The sequence below is a fragment of the Fragaria vesca genome, linkage group LG3, assembly GCF_000184155.1.
Source record: "Fragaria vesca subsp. vesca linkage group LG3, FraVesHawaii_1.0, whole genome shotgun sequence".
In the NCBI taxonomy this organism is placed as follows: Eukaryota; Viridiplantae; Streptophyta; class Magnoliopsida; order Rosales; family Rosaceae; genus Fragaria; species Fragaria vesca.
The window spans coordinates 24147645-24156985 of NC_020493.1; the positions used below are offsets into that span (position 1 = coordinate 24147645).

The 9341-nt window shown below is 38.6% G+C and overlaps 1 pseudogene across 1 annotated transcript in view; it reads left to right on the forward strand.

Moving 5' to 3' along the window:
• The window catches only part of LOC101295121, a 141616-nt pseudogene that overhangs the window by 63388 nt on the left and 68887 nt on the right, over nucleotides 1–9341 (forward strand). The window contains exons 3-5 of the transcript XR_184393.1: nucleotides 4660–4992; nucleotides 5902–6023; nucleotides 7157–7685. The product of XR_184393.1 is annotated as an uncharacterized LOC101295121 (transcript). The remainder of the gene's footprint in view (nucleotides 1–4659; nucleotides 4993–5901; nucleotides 6024–7156; nucleotides 7686–9341) is intronic.

The following is a 9341-nucleotide window of genomic DNA, read 5'->3' on the forward strand; positions in this document are numbered from 1 at the left end:
ACCATTTTGGACTTTATGTTCCTCCTCCTTTGTTCTTTTTGCTGGATTTAGCCCTTCAGGGGTGTCATACTCCCATTCTTCTTCTTTCCTCTTTTTTGCCCCACGCTTCTCTAGGTTGACGTTTCTTTTAATCGAACCAGTCTCCACAGTTTGTTTTAAGCCCTTCTGCTTGACATATTTCTTGAGCCCTTCTGCTTGCCGTCCTTTATTCTTCAAGCTAGTTTCTTCATTCATTTTTGTTCCGGCCATTTCCACAGCTTGAGCAACAAGTTTGTCTAGTTTAGACAGGTTGACATCGGTCGTCATAGGTTCATCGTCTTCTGGAAATATCTTTTGCAACGGCTCTGGTTCTGCTGCTTGTTCAAAAAACTACACAAAAGAAAACACACAAGCTATCCTCAAAAAAATGAAGAAAACACAATATTTATTGGGGGTTAGTAAACTGATTTCTACTCTTACCTCTTCAGTTCCTGGTTGCTCCTCTCTGCAGCTATGATCTTCCATTTTGTCTCTGCAGTTATATTCTTCCTCTTCAACCGGTCTTGACCTGTCCTCCTCTTCCTCCTTCCCCTCAGTTACACATATTATCTGCTTTGTCTGAGCATGTTTTGCCGCCTTGTGCAACTGTTTCTTGAGAGCGTTGATTTGATTTTTGTCTGCCCTCATTTCTTTCTCTAGCTCAATGATTTGTTATATTCTTTAATTCAGTGTTTTTGTTCACCAGTTCTTCATTTACTTTGGCAAGTTATGTCAGCTTCTTCTTCATATCTTCCATCGGCAGCTCCTGTACACGTTATAACAACGACATCGTTACTGTTAAACAATTATATCCAAATAAACAAGTTTACTGCCCCCAATAAACTTTTACTGGGGGTCAGTAAACAACAATACATTATCGATCCCCCTTTCAATTTCATGACAATTACACACAACATATACCCTAATAAACAACTTTATTGCCCCTTAGTAAACCCATTAGAAGTTTACTGCCCCCCAGTAAACTTTTATTGGGGCTCAGTAAACTTAAAGTACATTATCTCCCTTTCAATTTCATGTCAACTACACACAACCATATACCCTAATCAACAACTTTATTACCCCTAGTGAACCAAATAGAAGTTTACTGCCCCCTAGTAATCTTCTACCGGGGCTCAGTAAACTTGCAATTGAAGTTCCATTTTCATTGCCAATAGTTTTACTAGGTGTTAGTAACCATTCAAACTTACCCAATCAATTGTCCTTGGTGTTCCATTGTCATCCTGCTACCGCTCATCATTGCCGGAACTTGTTTCCTCATCCATCTATGGACCTTCTATTATGAGTTCCTGTTTTTACATTTATAAGACACAAATCAGTTTAATTTAGTTTTTTGAAAAACAATATTTTATCTGTGCAATATTTTTATAAAATACCATTACCTCTAGCAATTTAGTTCTTCTCAAATACTCCTTTTCTTTGATCATCTCTTGTATTGACCATCTTATAAATCTGGGAGTCTCCAACTTTTTCCCGATAATCCGCTTCTTTATTTTTGTTTTCTCAAGGAACCAATATAGAACCAGAAGGAGGCATCCGTTCAAAACTCTTGGCTCCCCCCTTACGTGCTTGTGAAGTCCTTGGTGCAAGAATTCTAATACCTTATGTGACCAGTTGTATTTGTCGATGCCTTCAGGGTTTTCACACTTGAGTATCAGTTTCTATTCAATGTGGTTCCCGCTTCTGTTGAAAAATAAAACTGCCATAAGATATATTATAACCAAAGAGGCTATCTTCCTTGGATATGCCTTCTTCTTCTGAATCTTCCTAAGCTCTTTTGTTAATGTGTCATCAATAACCTTTTTGGTGATTGTTCTTCTTGTTTGCTTTCCAAACACAGCAGAATCTGCCACATTCTTCTTACCCTTGCAGTATTTCTGGTCTATTGTGATATCCACATCCGAGCCTTCTTTGGTTATGCCAAAAATTGAATGAACATCATGCTCCGTAATTTCAATCTCCATGTTCCCAAATATGAAGTTTTTATTGTCATTGTTGTAGTGCCTCATTAGGATCTCAAAATCAGATTCAAGCTTCTTCACTTGATCCTCCTCAACCTTGCCCAATCTGAATGCTTCAATTATTCCCCGAAAACAAGTGTTGTTTATCAACTCCCATAATTCTTCTGGGATGCTCTCCTCGACTCTATTCATTAACGTAGAAAATGATGTTAGTGAGCACTTTTGCTACACGTGTTTGATCTTGGTCAAGTCACCTTCTCCTCCTTTTTCCTTCTTCTTGCTTCCCTTTTCTTCGTCGTCCTCCTCCCTTGAATCTGTCTCCGCTTGTTTTCTTTTTCTGCCTATTGATCTTTTCTGAAAAAGATACTTCTGAAAAAGATACTTTTCTATTTCCCCATTTTCATCTTCAGTGTAATCATCGTCTTCTTCTTCTACCAGTACTGCTTCTTCTTCTTCTTCAGCAGCGGCACCCTTCTGGACCTCTTTTATCTTTTTCTTCGACTTTATCTTTCGTAAAACTTCTCCTAAATTTTGTTCTGTCCTCATAGAAGCTACAGATGCTTGAACCGAATCCTCTTCGGTATCAGAATTCACAACTAAATGTCTTGAACTTCTTGTCATCCTATATATAAGTAGTAAAAACTTGCATTTATAAACTGCATATGCAAAAAATAAAGTTTATTGCCCCCCAGTGAACTTCTACTAGGGATTAGTAAACTTCCAAAAAATAACTTCCTTTCAATTTCAGGGGCACAACACACAACATATACCTATTATTACCCTAATAAACAACTTTATTGGCCCCTAGAGAACCCAGTGGAAGTTTACTGCCCCCCAGTAAACTTCTACTAGGGGGTGAAAACTTCAATACAGTTTCTCCCTTTCAATTTCATGCCAATTATACACAACAGATACCCATTTTTACCCTAATAAACAACTTTATTGCCCCCTAGTAAACCCAGTGAAAGTTTACTGCCCCCTAGTAACTTCTACTTGATAAGAGTAAACAACAATACAGTGTCTCCCTTTCATTGTCATGCCAATTATACACAGTAAATCTTAGAAAAATCAACTTAAAAACAACATTAATCTCAATCTGTAACAGTTATGATCAGAGAAACCCTATAATTTTCATGTTTTCATATTCATGGCTTTAAATCAGAGAATCAAGCTTCAATATCATCTGAGAAGTCCAAAATAAGCCTAAATTCAATAAAATTCAAAATGTACCTGTTTTTGTGGTTTTCCCGAGCGAGGTCGAGTGAGAGCGATTGAAGCAGATATCGACGTCGATATTCAACCAGAGAGTGATCCCGAGCGTGAGCGATTGAACGTGACAGCGACGCCGAGATTGAACCACAGATTGACTTCGATCAACTGAGATTAGGGCAGAGAGCGATTTCCTGCTCAACTAGGATTTATCTGCGAAGAGCTACGGAGTTGACAAATATTTAACGAGAAAGCGACGTGGCTTAATCGATGGAATCACAGAGATCGTGAAGAACCCTAAAGCAGAGATCGTTATCGAGTGTTAGAGAGAGAGAGGGAGAGAGAGATAGAGAGAGTGGGAGAGCTGAGAGTTCGGTTGATCGTGGAGAGTGGGAGTCTGGGAGAACGTGTTTTTTTTTTTAATTAAATTTAGTTTACCCTCTTATGGTTTGGGGGTGACTTCATATTAGTCCCTACACTTTTAATTTCATCAGTTTACCCCCTGAACTCTTCAATTTCTATCTATCATGTCTACGTTCTCATATTCCGTTTGAATTGACGGTTAATTCTAGATACTGGCCCCATAGTTAAAATTAAAATTATCAGCAGTTAACTTATGATTTGGATAGAAGATAGAACATTGGTCACGGTTGAGGAAAATTCAAAAGTTTGAGGGGTAAACTGATGAAATTGAAAGTATAAGGATTAACATGAAGTTACTCTTAAACCTCATGGGGGTAAACTAAATTTAATTCTCTCTTTTTTTAACATGATGATTCATCGTGTAATTAATTAATGCAATAAGGGTATAATTGTTAGAAGCGTTAAAACATTAATATGGGTTACCGAACAGTTTTTTCATTGAAATAGGCTTTAAAATCCTTGTTTTTGAGTAAATGGTCATTTTCCCAAAAAAAGTATATATATATATATATATATATATATATATCTATTTCCCGTTTATTAAATAACGTATTTTTTAGTATTATATTATTTTTATTTCTGTTATTACAGTGTACAACATGGACAAGAGCTGGATGCAATTAGGGAGAGGATCCCCTCTTTATATGAGAGACATTTTTGATTTTCTTGAGTTCGTGCGTCTACATAGTCCTCCAGACAAAATTTATTCACATATATCCGTGCAACAAATGTCTCAATTGGAAACCAATAACATATGAAGACATATATTCTCACCTGGCACTAAACGATATTTGTCCTAGTTATACCACATGGACATGGCACGGCGAAAATCAAGTTCAAATGCCTACACTTGCAGAAATTCAAGCATAACATAATCAGCAGGCAGGATCTTCCAATGCTAATTACGGGGACCCTGCTGTGATGAACCTCTTAAATGATGCCTTCCCGTTCGCCGCCTCAGGATATTAGTAAAATGTTGTTTATGACAACCCCCTGACACCTTTCCTAATGTCTCCCATGTTGACCACAGCAGTGATTATGATAAGTATAACAAGCTTGTACGGGAAGGACAAACCCCATTGTATCTTGGCAGTGAGCATACTTTGTTGGGTACCGTCATGGAGCAAATGCAGATAAAAAACAAGTGGGGAAAGACTAACATATGTTTTGACGAGGATATAGCAGTTACGAAGAAAGTGCTTCCCAAAGGTAATAGTTGTCCGGAAAATTTCGACCAGGTTAAAAGGATGTTGGCTGACCTCGGTCTTGATCATCAGAAGATAGACGCTTGCGTCAATAACTGCATCTTGTATTATAAAGATAACAAAGATGAAGTTGAGTGCCCACACTGCTACGAGCCAAGGTATGAAGCTTCCACATCATCTAAACAGAAAAACCGGCCCATTCCTAAGAAGGTTCTTCGTTACTTCCACTTCATCTGTACATGTCTTCACATACGGCCAAGCATATGAGATGGCATTAGGCAAGGCACCAGGGAGAGGAGAGGATAGATCCGGATAATCTCACACACCCCGCAGACGGGGAGGCTTGGAAGCACTTTGACTGTTCTTTTCCCGAATTTGCTGGAGACTGCCGAAATGTCAGACTCGGACTTGCAACAGACGGATTCAATCCTACTGAAAACAGGAATTTGTCTTATAGCATTTGGCCTGTGATAGTATTTCCATACAATCTACCTCCCAACATGTGTATAAGGAAGGAGTACAATTTTCTTACGTTTATGGTTCCAGGGCCGTATTCTCCAGGAAAGTGCTTGGATGTGTACATGAGACCATTAATTGATGAGCCGTAGGAGTTATGGGAAAATGGACTCCCTACTTTTGACAGGCATGGTCAAACTTCATTCATGATGAAAGCAGATGTTATTTTTACCATCAGTGAATATCCAGCTTATGGGATGTTGTCTGGCCAACAAACTAAAGGGTACAAGGCTTGCCCGGATGCATAGATGACATCAATTCTAGTCGCCACGCTGACAAAATTTGTTTCTTGGGATCTCGTAGACATCTTGACGAGGATCATGAGTGCGGTGGGATGTTGAGGTATTTGATGGGACTGAGGAGCATAATCTAAAACCCCCAGGGAGGTCTAGTGAGTGGATTTTAGAGAGGCTTAACCAGCACTAGTTCAGATATTTGAGCACCAATAAAGAAGTAGCCGACTTGAATCCTCCCACGCCTGATGAGTTTAAGTATTGGACGCACAAAAGTGTATTCTTTGAATTGCCTTACTGGTCGACGTTGAAAATCAGACACAACTTGGACGTCATGCACATAGAGAAGAATGTTTGTGATAGCATTCTTGGAACAATTCTGAATCTCAAAGATAAGAACAAGGACACCCTCAAAGCCCGTGTTGATCTTATGAAAATGGGTATACACCCTAAGCTATGGCTAGTAGAGACCAAAAAAAAAATAAAAAAACCATAATGCCTCAAGTAGGCTACACAGTCCATCCTCAGAAGAATGCGGAAGTGTTTCAGTGGCTTTGTAACGTTAAGTATCCTTATGGGTATACAGGGAATATTGCTCGATGTGTTAAAATGGGGGAAAATAAGATTATTGGGTTGAACACTCATGACTGTCATGTTTTGCTGCAACGTCTTCTTCCCGTGGTAATTATATTATATTTGCAGAGTGATGTGGTTAACACGTTAGTGGCTTTTTCCAAGTTTTTCAGAGGATATGCGCTATCAGAGGATATGCGCTAAAGAGCTTAAAAGTACTAATGTTCGGTCATTGCAAGAACACATTGTGTACATCATGTGCAAGCTGGAGAGGATCTTTCCCTAACCTTTCTTTGTACATCATGATCCATCTTCCAAACAAGTGTTGTTTACTGGTCCGATACAGTATACTTGGTGCTATACCTAAATAGAGAGGTATGCACTCTATTTTACTTAATTAATCATATATATATATATATATATATATATATTCTTTCAAATTAAGATAAATGGTATCTTAAATATTTACTGTAAGAGAATAAATATATGTTTTGCAGGCAACTGGGGGATTTCAAGAAGAAGAACAAAAACAAACGTTTCCTTGAAGGGTCGATCACGGCGGCATACATTCAGGTTGAGTGCGTAACTTACTGTAGCACATATCTTAATGATGAAGACACAGTGGGGGAATCATCTGGAGAGGGTAATAGCCAGTAATTCAATCTATCAGTTGTTTCCAACGATGTTGAACCGTACGGTAGGTTAAGTAATTCTGAAAGATTAAGTAATGCTGAGATCAAAAAGGCTCATTGGTCTGCCCTTCAACATTGCGAAGAAGCCGAGCGATACTTGAAGTCCCATTTGCTGAGGCAGTATGGTAACGAAGTCATACACAAGAGAGATTTTCTCGATTACTTCACTATTTGGGTACCTTTCTATCGATCTCTATATATGATGTTACATAAATTAAATATATGTTGCTAGCTTTTTGATGTTACATTATAATGTAACAACGTTGCTCTTAAAATTATAATGTAACAATGTTGCAACCATATGCCAGTCGTGTTATTCAAGGGCAAATGGTTCAATACTGACCCAACCAGACGGAGGAGTACAATTATGGATCGTGGTTTGTTATCAGTGGACTCAAACAGTGTATGGTATGAGACTGAGCCGTTTATTCTTGCCACCATGGCGAAACAAGTGTTTTATCTTGATGATCCGGCTATGGGTGAGGGTTGGAAAGTGGTGCAGGTGATGTCACATAGAAATATTTGGTGTGCAGCTACACTGGGAGGGGATGATGAGAGTGGGCCCAGTGAACCAATAACAACTGATCAACCGAATGAACCATATCAAGAGGAATCTCCACATGTAGTCCCTGATACTGAGGATATTCGTGTCAACAACCAACACGTTGTGACTATCATAGGTTACATTCCAGTTACACCATCTGAACTGAACTCGCTACAACGTCGCAACCCCAATCATGATCACGACGGCTTCATATATGACGAATACATAGGGGATGATGAGTATTCTGACCAAACTGAGGAGGATGATGATTCAGACGACTCAGATTATCATGAGTACGATTAATGTAACCATTATTAATTGTGGATTTCGATCGGTATAATCTACTTGTATTAATTTGGCATAACTTCAGATATGTATTTTTAAATTAATTTGTAACCATTAATTATTCATGCAAATTTTCATTTTTAATTTCTACATGTAATTTTTAAAATGCATATGTATGCTTTTTTATGTACGAATACTTACGTGGAGTAAGTATAGTTTGGTTTAGTTTGAAAAGTTACACAAAAATACTCGGATGTAAATATAATAAAATGTCCATAATTTTTAGAAATATACTTAGTCGACGGAACATGAAGAATTCGTCGCCTTAGAAGTCCTAAGGCGACGGAAAGTCCACTTTCCGTCTCTTAGGAAACCAGAAATATTAGGCGGGTAAATGAAATTTGTTGTTACTTAGGTGACAGAAATTGAATAATTCGTCGGGTTAGACAGACCAAGGCGACGGAAAGTGAAAGTTTCCGTCGCATAGGATACTGAAATATTGGGCAGCCGTATTTTGCGCCTTTTTTCGGCCCGAAATTTAATTTTTTTAGGCGACTAATATTTTTCTTAGTCGACAGAATATTTCCATCGGTTAAAACTTAGGCGACGGAAATTGTTGTTGTCGTCGCCTTAGAAGTACTAAGTTGACGGAAAAGTGTACTTTTTGTCGCTTAGGGTATCGAAATATTAGGCGGGTGAATTTTGCGCCTTTTTTGGGCCGAAATTTAATTTGTTTTAAGATAAAATGGATTACCACCCATCACTCTTAGACCCTGATACACACTAAACTGATCCCTAAAACTATTATTTTTCCCTATCGTCCAGAGCTGCTCGACCGCCGGAACCCACCACCTACACCCATCGGAGACTCCGCCATATACTGACCAAACCGCATCGACCCGAGCAGTCATCGCAACCACATCAACCCGAGCAGTCATCGCAACCGCATCGACACCACCCACCTCCTCCACACATCGCCTCGGCTCCAATCTCGCTTCTCCCTGTCCATCTCCTACGCCTCTAGTGTCGCCACCACCTGCGACGAAGCCTAAATCCCCCGTACTGAGGTCTATATTCTCTCGTAATAGTTATTCTCTCAGCTGTTTAAAGATTCGGGTGGATTCCCTTGTATTTGGTTTATACCTGTGTTTCTTGTTATATTCATAGATATGTATAGCAATGTTAGCAATGTTGAATCTATTTTGAGCTATTTACCGATCAATTTGACTAGCATAAATATCATTTGTGCGTGTAGAACGATTCTAAATCTTGCAATTCAACGAAAAAATGTCATTCTTTTCTTAGTAACTGTGTTTACATGTAAAATAGCTTATATACTTTGATAATCAGTGTCCAGTGATTAAGTTACAGTATCATATATTAGAATGTGTATATTTCATAAGGGTTTGTTTTTGATAGAGAACAAAGAGAAGCAATCCACTTAGGAAGTTGGTGTCAGCTTTGAAGAGGTCTTATATATCCTAACAGGCCCGACCCTAGGGCAAGACGGACTAGGCCTGGGTCTAGGGCCTCAAAATTTTTTTAATATAGGCCTGTAAAAAAAAAAAAACTTAGAATAAGATCAGTAGAACACCTAGCGTCTCTTACTCTTTCTTTTCAGTTCTCGCGCACATTTAAAATCAATACAGAAGAAGAAGATCGAG